The sequence below is a fragment of the Dipodomys merriami genome, unplaced genomic scaffold, assembly GCF_024711535.1.
Source record: "Dipodomys merriami isolate MVZ:Mamm:240054 unplaced genomic scaffold, mDipMer1.0.p SCAF_7, whole genome shotgun sequence".
Lineage (NCBI taxonomy): Eukaryota > Metazoa > Chordata > Mammalia > Rodentia > Heteromyidae > Dipodomys > Dipodomys merriami.
The window spans coordinates 49580018-49598565 of NW_027206290.1; positions in this window are offsets into that span (position 1 = coordinate 49580018).

An 18548-nucleotide genomic window follows, 5' to 3' on the forward strand; every position below is an offset into this window, starting at 1 on the left:
AGCAGTGTCTCTTTTTCTATAGCATCTGAGATCACCTGAGATCTGAGAACAGGGAAAATGATATTTCAACAAGAGGAGCATATGATATGAAATCTGTGCCTGAGAAAAGATTAAAGAAGCCCAAATATTTGCCCTGGACAGTCCAGACCCTACATTATCGCCCACAGAGGTGCAAGCTCTGGAGAAAAGTTATTGTTATTGTAAAGGTGATGTACAGAGGGGTTTCAGTTGCATAAGTCAGGTAATGAGTACATTTATTTTTTAACAATGTCATCCATTCCCCCTCTCACTCTCCCAGTTTTTCCCTCCCATCCCATCCACAAGTTGTATAGTTCATTTTCAACATAGTGTCTATGTTGCTGCATTTGTTCACCCTTTGTCCCACCATTTCTGTGCCCCTACTTGCCCTCCCAAAGACAGATAAATGAATGAACAAGACAAAAGGAAAAGAAAACAAAAACAGCAATGAAGAAAAAAGCCTGTTGTTTCCACTTCCAGGAGTTCATTTTGACAGGCATTATTTTATATGATAAGATGCACATAGTTATTATACCTTTGTGTTCTTTTGGTCTCTGTATGAATGCCTAGAAACCAGTACAATTTATCATGTCCCAGTGGGGGTTTTTTTGTTTGTTTTTACCATTCAATGGGTTTACTCATAGATTTATAAGCACATTCTATTTTCCATAAATGTTTCTTTGTGTCTGGCTTACTTCACCTCATATAATTTTTTCCATTTCCTTACTAATGCCACAATATCATTCTCTCTGGTGGATGAGTAGAGTTCCATTGTGTATCTATACTACATTTTCTTGATCCATTTGTCTACGGAGGAACATCTGGATTGATTTCATAACTTGGCTATGGTAAACTTTCTTATCTGAGGATATTAAAAGTCTAAACCCCTCTCATACAAACTCTTTCATACAGGTGTGAACCAAGAAAATTGGGCAAAAAATTAAGTCATCCATTCACCCACAGAAATTAGGTCAGAATGACCTGAAAAACTCATCTCATAAAGATCCACACCTGAGTCACCTTACAAGTCAGTGTTCCAGGTGCTCTAACAATAGAGACCACATCTGGTTTGCCTGATACTTTCCAAGTTTTCATAACAAAAGTCTCATATTCCAGGAAATCCCTTCAGTCCTATGTGGATCCCTCTTTGTATATATCAGCTTGTGGGCATTCGTTATAAGTAAGTGTCCTAGGAAAACAGAGAAATTTAAGTATATCAGATATCCACTTACTATAGATTTTACTTTTTACTTATTGTTATTGTAGAGTTTATATGTAGAGAGGTTACATTTACATGAATCAGGTAACTGTACCTCTTATCCCCACCCACAGGATGTACAGTTCATTTTCCACATAGTATCTAGTGAATACCACTGTTGTATTGGTTCACCCTTGTTCCACCTTTTCTTTGCTCTTCCTTACCCTCCCAAATACAAACTAACTAACAAACAAGACAAAAGGAAAAGCAAACAGAACCAGCAACAATAGCAACTAGAAAATGTCTCTTCTTTCTTTTTCTTGGAGTTCATTTCATAAAATATTATTTTATAAGATCATATGCACATAGCTATTGAGCCTTCGTCAACAACTCCTATGAATATCCTCCTTTGACCTCGGTATATGAATATCTAGAGTCCTATATAATTTATCATGTCCCAGTGTGTGTGTGTGTGTGTGTGTGTGTGTGTGTGTGTGTGTGTCTGTCTGTCTGTCTGTCTGTCTGTCTGTGTGTGTTGCATGTGTGTATTAAACATTCAGTGTAACACATATTTTAATAATGTAGCTTTATTAACTTTATCTACAAGGGAGCATAGTTATCCATGGGCACTCATTTAAACTGCCTTTTAAGAATTGCATATTGAGCCAGGTGCCGGTGGCTCACACCTATAAACCTAGAAAGCTGAGGTCTGAGGATCGTGGTTCAAAGCCAGCCTGGGCAGGAAAGTCTGTGAGACTCTTATCTCCAATAAACAACTCACAAAACCAGAAGTGATGCTGTGGCTCAAGTGGTAGAGTGCTAGCCTTGAGCTGAAGAGCTGAGGGACAGTGCCCAGGCTCAGAGTTCAAGCTGCACAACCAACAAAAAAAAGAAAAAGAAAAAAAAAGAGTTGCATATTGGCAGAATTTTTGCATGGAGTCCAATCTCTTAGGCTTATTCATGATGGCCAAGGTAGGTACTTAAAGGAATAGTGACGGTTTGCACTAGAACTTTCAGGATAATGTACACAGATATGAATCTGTTTTCTGTGACTTCTAAAGAACATCAGAAGCACCCATAGTGGAAGAAACACTCTAAGGTACAATATAACAAAAGCGGTAGCTACAAATGCATCACTTGCATCACTGACATGGGCAAAGGTGGAGAGGGAAGTAGGCGGTCAGCCCTCTTGCCAACATCCTGCCTTCATGCAGAAGGGAAAGAAGGTGAAGACCAAGAAAGAAACATGCTTGAAGATACTGTCTCCTCCCCATCCCCGCCCCAATCAGAACAGGGTTCACCTGTCCACTGCCTTCTGCAACTCATTTCAGTTTCTACAACTTATCGATAATGTACCTCTGATCTCACCATCCCAAATCAATTAGAAAATGACCAATGACATCACTGTAAAGTAGGGAAATATGTCCTATCTAAATGAGTAACATTAATGTAAATGGTTTACAGAAAGACTCAACACAGAACAAATGGCCTCTTACTAATTAGGCTTTTTTGAATTTTAGGCCCCTTTAAGTTTTGGCTTCTCTTTTTGCCCACTCTGATGGATATAATAATTAAAAGTAAAATGATATAAACTGAATGGATAATTGAAATTTTAAGTCATGGTTTTCCAGTGAAAAGAGAGTTAGCTACATGCTTTTCTAAACAAGAAAATACACTCTTCTGCTACAAACTTGGTCTGTGCTTTGGTCTAACTAAATAATCTCTCCAAAAATCCATGTGTTAAAGATTGGATAGCACCAGGTGCTACTAACTCATTCCTGCAATCCTAGCTACTCTGGAGGCTGAGAACTGAAGATTTCAGTTCAAGGCCAGACTGAGCAGGAAAGTTTCCTGAGACTCTTATCTCTAATTAGCCAACATAAAGCTGGAAGTAGAGGTGTGGCTCAAGAGGTAGAGTTCCAACCTTGAGCAAAAAAGCTCAGAAACAGCGCCCAGGCCCTAGTACTGCCACACATACACATGCACACACACACACACACACACACACACACACACACACACACACACACACACACACACACACACGGCTGGATCTTTAAGGCAGTGCTAAGTCTGTGGTGAAAACATTAGTTAATAAGGTCTCCTGAGATGTTTCTAGGTCTCTTTAAGCAGACACTCAAAGGAGATTTCCCTTCCTTGTTCTCTCTTACTACTTCCTGGCTGATGAAGTGAACTCTAATGTGATTTTTTTAATATTATTTTATTTTATTTGAGAACATACTGTACAGAGGGGCTACAATTACATGGGCAGGATAATGCATACATTTCTTACCAAGCATTGCAGCCTCCTCCTTTGTTTACCCTTCACCTCCCTTCCCAGCCTCCCCCCACCCAATTATACCCCCCTCCCCCGCCACACACCGACATTGTAAAGCTGGTTTTGACATGACATTTTGTACTTCTCATTGTTGCAACAGGTCCACCTGAATCCTTATACGACTCAACATCCCTAGCCATAAAAGAAATGCAAATCAAAACAACATTGAGATATCACCTCACTCAAGTTAGAACAGCAAAAATCAAGAACTCTAACAACAACAGATGCTGGAGGGGATGTGGACAGAAAGGAACCTTACTTCATTGTTGGTGGGAATGTAAACTTGTTCAACCACTTTGGAAAGCAGTATGGAGGTTCCTCAAAAGACTTCACATAGATCTCCCCTATGATCCAGCAATCCCACTTTTGGGCATTTACCCAAATGTTTACAAACAAGACCACACTAAAGCTACCAGTACAACTATGTTTATTGCAGCATTATTTACCATAGCTAAGATATGGAACCAACCCAGATGCCCCTCACTAGATGAATGGATCAAGAAAATGTGGTATATATACACAATGGAATTCTATGCCTCCATCAGAAAGAATGACATTTCCCCATTTGTTAGGAAATGGAAAGGTTTGGAAAAAATTATATTAAGTGAAGTAAGCCAGGCCCAAAGAAGCATAGGTCCCATGGTTTCCCTTATTTGCAATATCTAGTATAGGTATGAGTCAAGCGGAAAAGGTCAGATAATGTGATGTTAGGAAAATGAACCCTTAAATATGTATTTTAATGTTTTCGTTTCTTTCATGCATGTGTTTCTAACGCATTTATAAGATTATTTCTTTGTTGCTTTGTATGTCCCTCCCCCACAGTGTAACCCCCGCTTTCACTATATTTGATCTAATGTGATTTGATCCTACCATGTTTGCTGCCTCCCAGAGGCCTAGTTGATCATGTACTGAAACCTCCAGAAACATAAACCAAAATAAACATTTTCTCTTCATAAATTCATTGCTTTAGGCTTTTGTTGTTGTTCTTGTTGTTTGGGGGGTTGTTTGTTTTTTGTTGGTCATGGGGCTTGGACTCAGGGCCTGGACGCTGTCCCTAAGCTTTTTTCACACAAGGCTAGCACTTTACCACTTTGTGCCATTTCTGGTTTTCTGGTGATTAATTAGAGATAAGAATCTCACAGACTGGGGCTGGGAAGGTGGCTCAGTGGTAGAGCACTTGCCTTGCATGCCAGAGGCCCTGGGTTTGATTCCTCAGCACCACATAAGAAAAAACCCGGAAGTGGCACTGTGGCTCAAGTGGTAGAGCACTAGCCTTGAGCTGAAGAGCTGAGGGACAGCGCCCAGGCACAGAGTTCAGGCCCCACAACCAGACCAAAAACAAACAAACAACAAAAACAACAAAAGAATCTCACAGAATTTCCTGCCCAGGCTGGCTTTACACAGTTATCCTCAGATCTCAGCCTCTTGATTAGTTAGAATTACAGGTTTGAGCCACCGATGCCCAGAGCCTTAGTTATTTTTGTTGCGTTAAGAAGACAAAACCACAGGATAGCCAAATACACTATTGAAAGACAACTGACATTACCCAGCTTCAAAACTTTCTTTCAAGCTGCAGTAATTGAGATGGTATGGTATTGGTGACAGAAATATAAATAGATCAATAGATTGATGTAACAAAACAATAAGGAATTAGACCCACATCACACAATTATAGTCCAGTGATCTTTAACAAATAAGAAAGGTAATCCAATGGAGCCAAAATACTCAATTACCAGATGGTGCTAAAATAACTAAATAGACCCACGCAAAGAAAAAAAAATAGATCAAGAAAGAAACCTCTGAGCAGAAACTATAAAACTCCCAGAAGATAACCTAGAAGAAATCTAGATAACCTTGAGTTTCAAGATGACTTTTAAATACACTGAAGTCCTGATTTATGAAAGAAAGAATTGATACACTATCTTAATCTTTTCTAATCACATTTTTATTATTTTTTTGTTAGTCATAGGGCTTGAACTCAGGGCCAGGGTGCTGTCCCTGAGTTTTTTCACTCAAGGCTAGTACTCTATCACTTTGAACCACACCACCACTTCCATTTTTCTGGTGGTTAATTAGAGATAAGTATCTCATGGACTTTCCTGGCTGGGCTGGCTTCAAACCATGATCCTCAGATCTCAACCTCCTGAGTAGCTAGGATTACAGAATGAGACACCAATGCCTAGCCACATTTTGATCTTTAAGTAGTTGTACAAGGGCTTATCATTCAACAAATCAGTTTATAAGTACAATGCATCATGTTCAATGTCACCTCTTTCATAGATTAAACTTTCAATCTTAAAAAAATGTTCTATGTAAAAGACACTGTTGAAACAATGAAAAACAAGCAATAGACTGATGGACTAAATGCAAATGTTGCGAAATATCTATAACGGACTGTTATCCAAAGTATATAATACTCAACAATATTAAATACTTAACAATTATTTTAAAAAGTAGCCAGGCACTGGTGGCTTACACCTGTAATCCTAGCTACTCAGAAGGCTGAGATCTAGGGATCACCATTCAAAGCCAGCTCAGGTGGAAAAGTCCCCATGAGATTCATCTCCAAATAACCACTCCAAAACTGGAAGTGGCTCTGAGGATCAAGTGATAGAGCACTAGCCTTGAGCATAAAGAGGTTCAGAACAATGGCCAGGCCCTGAGTTCAAGTCCCACAACTGATTTAAAAAAAGACAAAAGCCTTAATGGACAATCCAATAAAGAAAATACACAGATTGCAAATAAGCATATGACAAAATTTCCATATCACAGATCATCTTAGAAATGAAAATTAAAAGAAAAAATAAAATAAATTGTGTTTCAGTATAGTAGAACAAAGAGAGTTTGAAGAATAATAGATCCACATGTTATTTTTCCTTGGCTGCTTCAATAAGCTTTTCTTTTTTGTAAAAACAAACCAGTGATTTATTTGAAATGAAATACTCCCTGCTAGTCAAGATGGTATTTCCAAGATGGCAAATCCTGTAGCATATTCTGAGAAAGAACGTATTTATTATATTTCTAAATCATTCTTTGGGTCCTTTTTTGTTAAATTCATGAAATAAAATTCAGGGGAAAAAATACAACTTGACATTTTCCCCAAATGATTAACTTGAAGCAAATACAGTGAGAGGAAAGCCTACTATTTTTTTCTTATATTTTTTATTTATAATTATGTCACATAACTACATAATCATAAATAACTAAGTACATGGTTTTTGTTTTCTTGGAGAGGGGTATGAGGGGAGGAGGGTTACTGGAGCTTGAACCTAGAACCTCACACTCTTGCTTGTTGATTTTGCTCAAGGTTGGCACTCTACCACTGGTTTTTTTAGTGGTTACTTGGAGCTATGAGTTCAATGTTTAAAGCAGGGCTGGCTTTGAACTAGCTGGGATTATGGGCATGAACCACTGGTACCTGGCAATGTTTATCACATAGCTACAAAGTCATTCATCGCTAAACAAGTTTGGTATTTCATTCTACTGGCTGTAGGGTAAGATAAATGACTACATTTTCTTCCACCACAATGTGTCCATTGACCCTGGTCTCCTTTTATGCTGAGTTCTCTATGATTTCTTCTTTCCAGTTCTTGTCCATTCTCCTCTCCCTTGCTGTGGGCCTCAGAAGGTTGACCTGTGCAGAACACATCACACGCATGCTGTTGGCCTTTGGCTTCTGGTTATATTTGGTAAATAGAGTTACCAACAAGCAACTGAGAAGCAGGGGCATGGAGTTGTGTGCTTATTCCCTACCCCTGCCTCTACCCCTGGCTGCCCAAGATGGCATTTCTTTCTTGGTAACCCTTTTCCAACAGCTAGAACTCTTGTCACACTCCTTTCCATAGCCTGTCGGGGAGAGACAATGGTTTCTACCTATTTTTCTCCAATATTGCTTTACCACTGCCTGTTGGGCATGTCATCTTTCTCCATCTTTGCAAACAACACCCTCATTAAACTGGCCCAAATTATATTCACATGCACCATCTGTTTCCTGCAGAACCTGACCAGCTCACGCTGTTAGGATAAAACCGAGCCCAGAGCCACCCCGACTCAAGATCTAAGTTGCAAGCAACAATTCAGAGAGCTCTGTGTGAGAACCAGACACTGTCCCTGCATTGCAAACCAAGCTTCCAGTTCATGTGTCACATCTTTTCCAATCTGCATTATGAAGGCTGGAGTTACAGAGAAATGTCTGTGTGGTGAGATCTTGCTACAGAGGGCAGAATCTGCATAAAGGAAGAACTATTTCAACGCCAGTGAAGGAAGTCAACCCTGAGCAGGTGGGTGGGCAGGTCAGGTGAGGCAAATGTGAGAGGTTAATTTGGGTTCCTCGGAAGGGCTGACTGGGAAGATAAACAGGATGGTCCTGCCCACCAGCAATTGGCAGAAGATTCTCACGGTGATTAATGAAAGTCTTGGCCTCTGACTCCAGTAAACTCACAAGGAAAATTAAATTTTCCACCAGATCCTGCTCATGCAGGAGAGCATCAAGTCTGTTGTTCATTCTCTCTGGAGATGAAGGCAGAAATAAAAGAGTTATCACAAGAAAATACAATCGCTGGGGTTTCCGTGGCTGCCTTCCCACATCTCAACGGCCAGGTCTCAGCTAGCCCGCCGTGGAGGAGGGGAGAGGGTCACTGGACATGCGTGAGTGTGCTTCATATATCTGCCCCCTGTAAGATGACAAAAAAGGTTCCCCTGTATCCCTGAGGGATTGAGGGGGTAGACAGAGGAAGCCCTCTAGCTTTCCTATGAAACAAGAGTCAGGAGGAAGAGCTGTTCTGGTTTCTACTCTAGGGTTAGAGAAGATTAATCTGCCTTTGACAAACTATTTAACTCAACAGAGCAAGAGGGATCTGGGGATAGAAAGAAAGATGGATACTGAAACACAAGGAAGTATAAAATTGGGGAGACATTCCACTAAAACTGTAATAATAGATGTATACCTTTGTGCATAGGCTGAAACCTCAGAACTGTACGACTCAGAGTGAAGCTTAGTGTAAAAGTGATACTTATAGTCAGGAGCCATGTATCTCTTTCTATATTGGTTCGTTGATACAACCCACATACCACACAAAGATGTTAAGGGAACCTGTGTTGGGGATAGAGAGGTATGGAAGGAAAACTCCATAAAGGCTGCTCAGTTGTTCTGATCATCTAAAACTAGACTAACAATAGACTTTATGATAAGGTATTATCATTACAGAAACAATGGCACCCACTGGGAACCTTCCTTCTTGCCTTTCTCCCAGGGGAGGCCTGGGATGGGCTGGGATTTGGACAAGGTGCTGTCCATACATACTGAACATTAGATGGACCAGCTATAGCTGAGGCTCACAGGATGCTAAGAACTTGCTGGAAAGCAATGTGGGGGGTCGACAGCTCTGAGCCAAGGCTGAAGGCCATAGCAACAGGAAGGCCCCTCCTAAGAATCTCCTGGCTGGCCAATGCAGGACCTAGAAACTGCTCTTGTCTCAGCGCATGCGTGCTTCAGCGTGAGTGCTTGCATCTGACTCTGGGAGAGAGACCAGCTCAGACCCTACTGGTGTCAGTTATGTAGGTTCTAGAATCTACACCTACCTTTGGGTTTTATAAGTCATTCCAGGAACTGAAAGGAACAAAGGAACATTGTATTATTTGGATTCTTAGGAGAGCGAAAGGCTGAGCTACAGTTAATAATGCTGTACCTTAAATCAGATATAAATCCATCACGAGAAAACAGAGAGGCCACATTTAGAGATGTCGAATTTTGGAGTCTTTATTGGAGTGCTAGCGGTCTGCAGACGGCCAGTTGTCACAAGGACCTGCAGCTCACAAATACACTTAACACTGTTAGGAAACTGAGCCGTGAAGGCTGGAGAAGAAAAACAAAAACAATACCAACAAACCAATTCAGCTCCAATGGAGAGCTGAAATGGGACACCATGGTGACCAGAGAAAAGACAGGAGACAGGAGACGTGTGGCATGGCTTAATGGTACCTGAGCTGGTCCCAGACTAAATAGGGTCAGGTCAGGGGGCAAGGTCACAGGAAACTTGGGTCCCAGGCACTGGACTGACAGGTTCAGTAACCTATCATCCAAGTCCCGGCCTCTGCCTCCAGGGATTCAGGCCCCACCATTACTTGGGAGGTAGGGACTTCACCTTCCCCCACCATGAAGACAAGATGTCAGACCCTACCATCCACCATGTGGCCAAGATGGTGCCGGCCAGACCAGATCTCTCCACTTCATTAAGAGAGGTGATCCCAGGAAAGAGTGATGGTGAGGAGAGGACAGTAGAAGTTGGGGAAAGACCCCTCAAAAGGGACAGAAAGCTCTGAAAAGTTTAACTGGTCACTGAGAGTAAATGTTCTCCATAGACCACCACAGCACAGGACAAGAGCAAAAGCCTGAAGGTGACTGATCACAATGATGGGCACACTGGGACACTGAAGAGCCCAGGGTGGCTGCCGGTCTAGGGAAGTTGCAGACATTTGCTTAAGAGACTCAGGGTCTTGCAGCAAAAAATGAAGTTCACCCCCCAACCACCGCACCCAGCCCCAGACCACTCAGCCACCATGCTCTGCTTACACTGATCTCCAACCCAATCACGACCAGTCAAGATCAACTGACATCTGGTTCATCTGTTGATTATTTTTTTAAGAAAGTGATTCTTGCAAACCACTGAGACTTTTGTGGGCTACTTGTCACTCCTCAGAAATAGCTTGACATGTGTTCTATCATGGAAGATCACGGTCAAGGATGGTAGTCACTTCAGGCCCCATCTTGGGCACTTTCAAAGCCAAGGCTGGGGGCACTGTTCCCTCCTCTGGTGGAAAGATGGGCAAAGGAGCATGGAGGACAGCTGCGAGGAGCCAGATTTCTAAGAAAAACAATGTGTTCATGACCCTCCTAGGCCTCTGACTTGGCTTATCTCTACCCAACCTTCTAGAAGAAACAATATGTCTCAGAAGTATTAGACTTATCCTTGAAATATTGTACATATTCTAGAAGGTTCTGGAAATTTTTCAGCCAATCTCTATGGAAGTACTTGTTTTTGTTTTTAATGACCCTGGGGTTTGAACTCAGACACCCTACCATCTGAACCATACCTCCAGGTCACACTTGGCTTAGTTGTTTTTCAAGCAGGGTCTTGCAGTTGCTTTTTGTTGTTGTTGTTTGGGGCTTTTTTGGTCAGTTGAAGGGCTTGAACTCTGGGCCTGGGTGCCATCCCTCTGCTTTTCAGCTCAAGGTGAGTGCTCTACCATTAGAGCCACAGCACCATTGGGTCTTGTAGTTTTGCACAAAGCTAGTTTTAGACCACAGCACTTCTAACAACTGCTTGTTTTGTTGGGATGGAGTCTCACTAATGTCTTTGCCCAGACTTGTCTTGAAGAGCAATCCTCTCAATCTCCACCTTCCAAGTTGCTAGAATTACAGGCTTGAACCACCATGATGGTTTTTACACACATACATATAACTTCAAGATCTGCTTCTGAGATTTTACAGCATGCAATCAAAACAGGTTTCATTAAGGTATGGCCACAGTGAATCTGAACAGCAAGAATACTGGACTTGGAGTTGAGAGCTGGGTTCTAGATCCTTCAAATGAATCCTGTGCCTTGCTTTTCTTATCTCCCTTCTTTGCAGCAGTTTCTCTTTTACATAAAATAAATCTATTGGCCAAGAGGGAAAAAAAAGCAGGTTTCACAGTGGCTCATACCCGTAATCCTAGCTACTCAGGAGGCTGAGATCTGAGGATCACCGTTCAAAGCCAGCCCGGGCAGGAAAGTCCCTGAGACTCTTATCTCCAATAAACCTCTAGAAAACCAGAAGTGGTGCTGTGGCTCAAGCAGCAGAGGGCTCACCTTGAGCTGAAGAGCCGAGAGACAGTGCCCAAGCTCAGAGTTCAAGCCCCATGACCAACCAAAAAAAATTTTTTTATATCAGGAAACAATTTAATTTTATAACACAAGTGTGAGTTTCTACATATGAAAATACAGTGCTAATCAATGGAGTATCTCGGGTATGTTCGACATATTTTAGTTTTCTGACTTTAAGTGTTGGCTGACCCTTAGCTATTTTATTACAATGATATGGGCTTCTCAACTGTCAGCACTTGTTATTAGAAAAGAAATTGTACAATTTGGACATTTCAGTCCCAGGGCCTTATCTCTTCTTGATGACAGCTTCAGCTCTAGTCAGCTTCAGAAAATCAGCCCTTACCACATCTTGTTCTCCTAATCTAGGAATTAAGGATGTTAGAGAGAGAGAGAGAGAAAGAGAGAGAGAGAGAGAGAGAGAGAAGGGAGGACAGGCAGAATGAGTGAATGAAAGAACTGATCAAAGAAGCAGAGAAAATGAGAGATAAGAGAAACATAACTAGAGAGAAACAGAGAGGGGGAGAAAGAAAGAAACAAAGAGAAACACAGAAGGACAGAAGGAGAGAGAGAAAGAGAGAGAGATCGCCAGGAATAGCCTTCAAACTGTACCCATCTTTCTGTCTCTCCACAGTTGAGCAGAAATAAATCTAGAGTGCTTCTTAGCCTAGGCAGTGGCCACAGCCTTGCAATCCTGCTCCAGTTCCCATCCGCCAAGCCTGCCTTGGATCACATTACACACGGTTTATGCTCATGTGAGCTGCTGCATGCCCAGAGAGATAGATGTTCCAAAGCAACAATTTGACAATAGACCTCTAAACTTTAGAACATTCTTGAACAGTCTTTTAAGCGTCTTGAGCAAAATTAGGACTACCTTGTACTTTTCTGTAAAAGCCATGTGCATTAAAGCCCTCTCTCAGCATCATTCATCTTGAGAGTCTTGTTTCATGCACAGACCCATCCTCTGACCAATCAACAGCTCAGCCAAGATTTTCCCATATGTCTTACACCAGCATCAGCCCCTGTCTGGGCCTGGTCCACCTACACTTGCTCTTGGATAAAAAGCTGAAAGCCAGGGCTGCACACTTAGAGCTCTTATCTATGAGCTTTTCATGGCTGTGAGCAAGAAGATCTTGTTCTGATTACCCAATCAGTATCTTGCCAGACAGAAACTTCCCATTTTAAGAGATTAACCTTAGTAGGTAGAAAATGAGAAAGATACCAAAGCTAGATTGCCAGAAAAGTATTTATCCAAAGCCAGTACAGTGCTATCTCTCAAGGACAAGGTCAGGGAGCAGGAACATTCCGGGCATTGATGGGCCCAGCAAAACTGGCCTCCCTTTCTGATCCCAGCTAAGTAGATGAGTGCCCCCAGGCCAGGCAAGCAGTGGCCTGGTGTAAGGGCACTAATTTCCTGGGTAGTATCTCTCCTCACCAGGTAGTGGAAGCCAGGATGTTGACTACAGCACCATCTGGTGGCTGCTTTGTGAGGCACCAGCCTGTGGCACCTAAAATCTGAATCAAAGGATGCACCCAGAAAACCAAAGCATCACTCTACCTCAGATTCTTTTTTTCTTTTTTCTTTTTCTTTGTGCCAGTCCAGTTCAAGCCTCAGGTTCAGCCTGGTTGCTGTCCCTGAGCTATTTTATTCAAGGCTAGCTCTCTACCACTTGAGCTGCAGCTCCACTTTCAGCTTTTTTGTAGTTAATTGTAGAGATAATATAGTCACACCGACTGTCTTGCCCAGGCTGACTTCAAACCATCATCCTCAGATTTCACCCTCCTGAGTGGCTGGGATTACAGGTATGAGACACAGGTGCCAGGCATACCTTGAATTGTTTTTCACACCTGCTCACTCTTGTTCAGTTGTCAAGATTTCTCTGGCCTTGGGAATGAGCATGGCCAAGGAAAATTCAACAAACCCTAATTCAATTTAAAATAAAGCAATGTACTCATTGTCTTTGCCGGAGTGCATTGCACATCAAATCAACCAGAGCCAGTGTTGGGTTATTCCAGGATGTGTTCTTTTAGCTCAGTTGAGTACAGGAAAAGATTGTGTCCCGGTAGAACTCACAAAGTCAGGCCATGTTAAATCACAGTCTTACCAGAGCCATCACAGCAGAGAAAGAGGACACAGAATGTCCTGGAAAGTGAGCAGGAGAGAAACCCTGGCGCATCACAAGCAAAGCAGGCCAGCAGGGATTCGGAAACTTGGCAGGAGATACATTTTCTGAGATAATAAGCAATGTTTCGCTTATTCCTGCTTTTATCTCCTTGGATTTCACGCACGCAGGCTTTGTAATCCTCTGCCTCAGGGTTGTTGTTGTTGTTTTTTTCTTTGCAAGACAGGATGCAGAAACAACCTAAGGTCAGAGCTTGCTCTGCTCCTGCCTCTGTTATAGCCTTTGGTGAGGAAATACTTGGAGTCCCAGCACTGAAGGTAGAGCTGGAGCACAGTGGCAAAGAGAGCATTCAGGGAGGATCCTACACAGCTCCTTCATAGACAATGTATGTGGGGTTGGTTCCAAGGTGGACAAAACGTATTCACTGAAGCTTTCCCTGCCCAAAAGAAAAAGAAAACAAAAGCCTGGACTGAGAGAGATAGATCTTATCCTAACAAATCAAGTAAGTCTGTTCTTTTCCCAGGACACTAGATGTTCAGGGGAAAAGTGAACAAGCGCATCCTTGTATCTTAAATGTTACAGTTGGATGGTTAATCTCTCCAGAGACATTCAAAATGATACCATGAATCACCCAGGTGCGAGGCGTCCTAGAAGTGACCATGATGAAGAAGGTGCTGCCACTCCTGAAGGGGGAAAATCACACCTAAGAACAGTTGAGGCCACATAGCAAACTCAGAATCTCCTCATCATTAAAGAGAAATGCATGCTGGTGTCAGGGGCTAGTGGCTTATACCTATTATCTTAGCTACTCAGAAAGCTGAGATCCAGATGATCAAGGTTCAAAGGCAACCAAAGCAAAAAAGACTGAGAGATTCCATCTCCAATTAAGCAGCCAAAAGCTGGGCTGGAGGAATGGATCAAGTAGTAGAGCTCTAGCCATAAGTATCCCAGCTACCACCAAGCCCCTGAGCGAGTGTGAGAGAGAGAGAGAGCCACCAAGCCCCTGAGAAAGAGGGGGGAGGGAGAGGGAGGGAGGCTGATGATGATGGTGGTGGTGGTGGTGGTGGTGGTAGTGGTGATGGTGATGATGATCGGGCTACCATGCTCTTAAGATAAAGTCACCACATTTCCATCTTAGAGGTCCATTCGACTGAGTAGACCAGGCAGAAAGGATGTACACTTTCTCCTTGGCACTAGAATTGACCCACCAGAGTACAAGTAAGAGGCTCTGCCGTGGATTAGCTTAAGAGAGCCAGCCTGCCAGCCTTTAGGGAAGTATGAAGGTCTTTCCTCCAAGCTATCTGCTATCAGGCTAGAACCAATGCTGATGTATATCCTAAAAAAAAAAAAAAGAAAGAAAGAAAAGGAAAAAAGGATATAAAGCCCGAGGACCAAACAGCAGCCCAGCCTACATAAATTCATCACAGTGAAGATATTTTTAAAAGATTAAAAAGTAACAAAACAACTGAGTATGATTGGACCCGCCTGTAATCCCAGTACGAGAGAGGCTGATGCAAGAGGATCTCGAGTTCAAAACCAGCCTGGACTACATAATTAGACCCCATCTTAAAGACAGCAACAAACACACACTGCAATGCTACAACCTGCAAATCATGTTTCAGAGCAGGCCAGTGAATGCAGCAGGACTGCAGGCTCCAGTGTGATTCCAAATGTCAGGAGTGCCACCTGCTGCTCAGGCTGGGAAAAGCCTGAGTTGTCCGTTCTGTTTCCAGCATTAAGAAAAGGGCTTCCCTCTCATGAGCTAGTCCAAGCTGCAGAAGGCTGGGACCCAGAGGTCTCTGCATGATTTGCAAACTGTCATGCATGCTTCCAGCTTTGTAATAATCCAAAAAAGTTCATACACATAAATGACAGGCTATCAGACTGGTAGAGAAAAGGAGAATACAAACTGGATTCCAGGTCTATATTTTACCAGGTTAGGATGGTGCTAGGAGCGGGGCTGTCTCCCTTGTTGCAGGCTAATGGAACCATAGAGGTGAATGAAATCCTTGGGGAGGCATTTGCACTAATAAATCCAAAGCACTGGTCTGCGAGTTCCCCTCAGACAATAGAAAAATGGTGTTGGAGCATGTCTAACCAAATAGTCTAACCAAATGTCTAGCCAAATAGTCCATCTACTCCATGCAGAAGACAATTGGGGGGGGGACAAAATTTCATTCAATCCAGCCAACGTAGATTGCTCACACTAATTTGCATTTATGGAAGGTAATGTGCAATTGTTTACATAGATGAGCATGGGCTATGAAAATAAGATGTACCATGTAATATTTGAAATATTCAACTCACATTATATATAAAAATTGGATTTCTGCAGTTAGGTGCTGGTGATGCAGGCTTGTAAACTTAGCTACACAGGAATCTGAGATCTGAGTTTTGCAGCTCAAAGCCAGCCTAGGAAGGAAAATTTGTGAGACTCTTATCTCCAATAAACTACCAAAACTCTGGAAGTGGAGCTGTGGCTCAAGGACAGTGCCAGGAATGGCATATACACACACAAAGGGGTTTCTTTTGCAAGTATGAGGTTTGAGGTTAGAGCTTTGTGCTTGCTAGGCAAGGGCTTTACCACATTAACCAGGTTCCCAGCCCTTTTTCTATTTTTTTTTTAGTTCATTTTCAGAGAGTCTTGTATTTACCCAGGGCTAGTCTCAGACGGTGATTCCCTGCACACCTATGCCATCTCCAGTTACAAGTGTCAGCTAGTACACTTGGGTTTGTTTTGTTGTTGTTGTTGTTGTGTGTTTATAGATGGGATTTGACTAACCTTTTTTGTGCACAGACTGATGTTCAGCTCTTACATGATTTTATTAGTATGTATTAGTTGTATAAGGGAGGTTTCAGTATATTTCTATATATTCATACAAGCTCCCTTGATCAAATTTACCCCTCCCATGGCGCTCTCTCCCTCTTTCTCTCTCTCTCTGCCTCATCCTCATCCCCTTTCCCTTCTTAAAACAATCTCAATAGGTTTTATTATGCTATTTTCATACATGAATATAAGATATTGATCCTGCTCCGCTCTCTTTCACTAGTTCTGAACCCTGTTTTACTTTCCCTCCTGTCAGGCTTTTCTCTTTCAGTCTGTATTAATTGTGCAAAGGGTTTTCACGGTGGTGTTTCACACGTGCATAGGTTACATCTTAATCAGATCAGCCCTCCTCTGTTCACTCTTTCTTCCTCTCCCTTCCTTTTCTGTTATTCTATGGCATCATATATTACACAAAGTTTTGGTGGTGGTGGTAATGGTGGTGGTGGTTGTCACTGTCATCGTTGTCATCGTTGTCAATGGCAGGGCTCAAAGTCAGGCCCTGGGTGCTGTCTCTGAGCTTTATCCCTCAAGACTAGCGCTCTACCGTTTTGAGCCACAGTGACACTTCTGGCTTTTTGGAGTAGCTTATGAATGATAAGAGTCTCACAGAGTTTCTTTCCCCAGGCTGCCTTCAAACCGCCATCTTCAGATCTCAGCCTCCTGAGTAGCTAGGATTATAGGAGGGAGCCACTGGTGCCTAGCTACACAATGTATTTTGATATGATTCACCCTCCAACATTCTCTGTCCCTCTTCCCCATTCGCCACACTCAACAGCCACACAATTGCACTCAAGGGTATGTGGGGGCAGGGGAGGTGTTATACATGTTTCATGATATTTGGGGGGGGGGTCCGGTCGTGGGGCCTGAACTCTGGGCCTGGGCGCTGTCCCTCAGCTCTTCAGCTCAAGGCTAGCGCTCTACCACTTGAGCCACAGCACCACTTCCGGCTTTTTCTTTTTGCTTATGTGGTGCTGAGGATTCGAACCCAGGACCTCATGCATGCAAGGCAAGCATTCTACCACTAAGCCACCTTCCCAGCCCCATGTTTCATGATTTTTATGAGCTAAGTCAGGCAGGTTGGAAGTGACCAGCTGGCAGGTGCAAAGGCTAGTCCACCTGACCCCAAGCAGGGGCTCTGCTGGATTTTCTCCTGATGTTGACTCCCACCCTACCTCCTACCTCACTCCTAGGAAGTTTGAAAGAAGGAACACAACAGGAAAAACTCACTTCCGCTTGAAGGCTTTCCTTTGGGATTTTATATTAAATTGGGAGCAAACTTTATTGATCTCAGAGGGGTTTGGGGCGGGGGCAAGGAGAGAAGATTTAAAGTGTTTGTTTGTTTCTGCTTTTATTTCTTAATGAGGACAGACCTGCAAAGCTGCCTGGAACCACAGAGGAAAATAAGGAATGAGGGCTGAGGGAAAGGATGGGGGAAATGAAAGGTGTCATTGGTCCTGGCCATTGTCATTTCTGTCCTGACTTTTCTGGTAGATACTTTATCAGTGGCTTCGACTCCACAACTAAGAATCCGAGCTGAAAAGCAGGTTTAACTGTTGCAGGGAACTGAGGCAGCAGCCGCAGTAAGTGTTTCTGTTCCTGGCACAGCCATGCCTCCTCTCTCCACCATGCTAGAGCGATCACCAACATGACAGAGAGCTCAAGCCTTCATGCCACGCATGACTCCATGATATCTGGAGCTAATGGTTCATGGCTGCTTCTCCTTGACCCATCCCTCTTCTCTCCTGAGATTCAAGCTGGTCCCCAAGAGAGAAAAGAGAAGCAAGCCACAGGACCCACAGTGCTTGTTCCCAAAACCAGTGGCCATCATTAGCATGAGGTGAGGAAGGTCCCACCCAGTGCAAGGAAGGTAATATTTTCATCACAATCGCTGGGGAAGATCAAACTAAATACCAAAATTATAATAATAATACTTTTTGAAGGATGCTGCATTGAGCTCACTCTGTGTGTGTGTGTGTGTGTGTGTGTGTGTGTGTGTGTGTGTGTGTGTGTGTGTGTGTGTGTGTGTGTGTGTGTGTGTGTGTGTGTGTGTGTGTGTCCCTGCATGCGTGCTGGTCCTGGGGCTTGAATCCAGGGCCTGCAAGTTGCCCTTACCTTCTTCCTACCAGGCTGGGACTCTACCCCTTTGAACCAAAGATCCACTTCCCACCTTTTGGTGGTTAATGG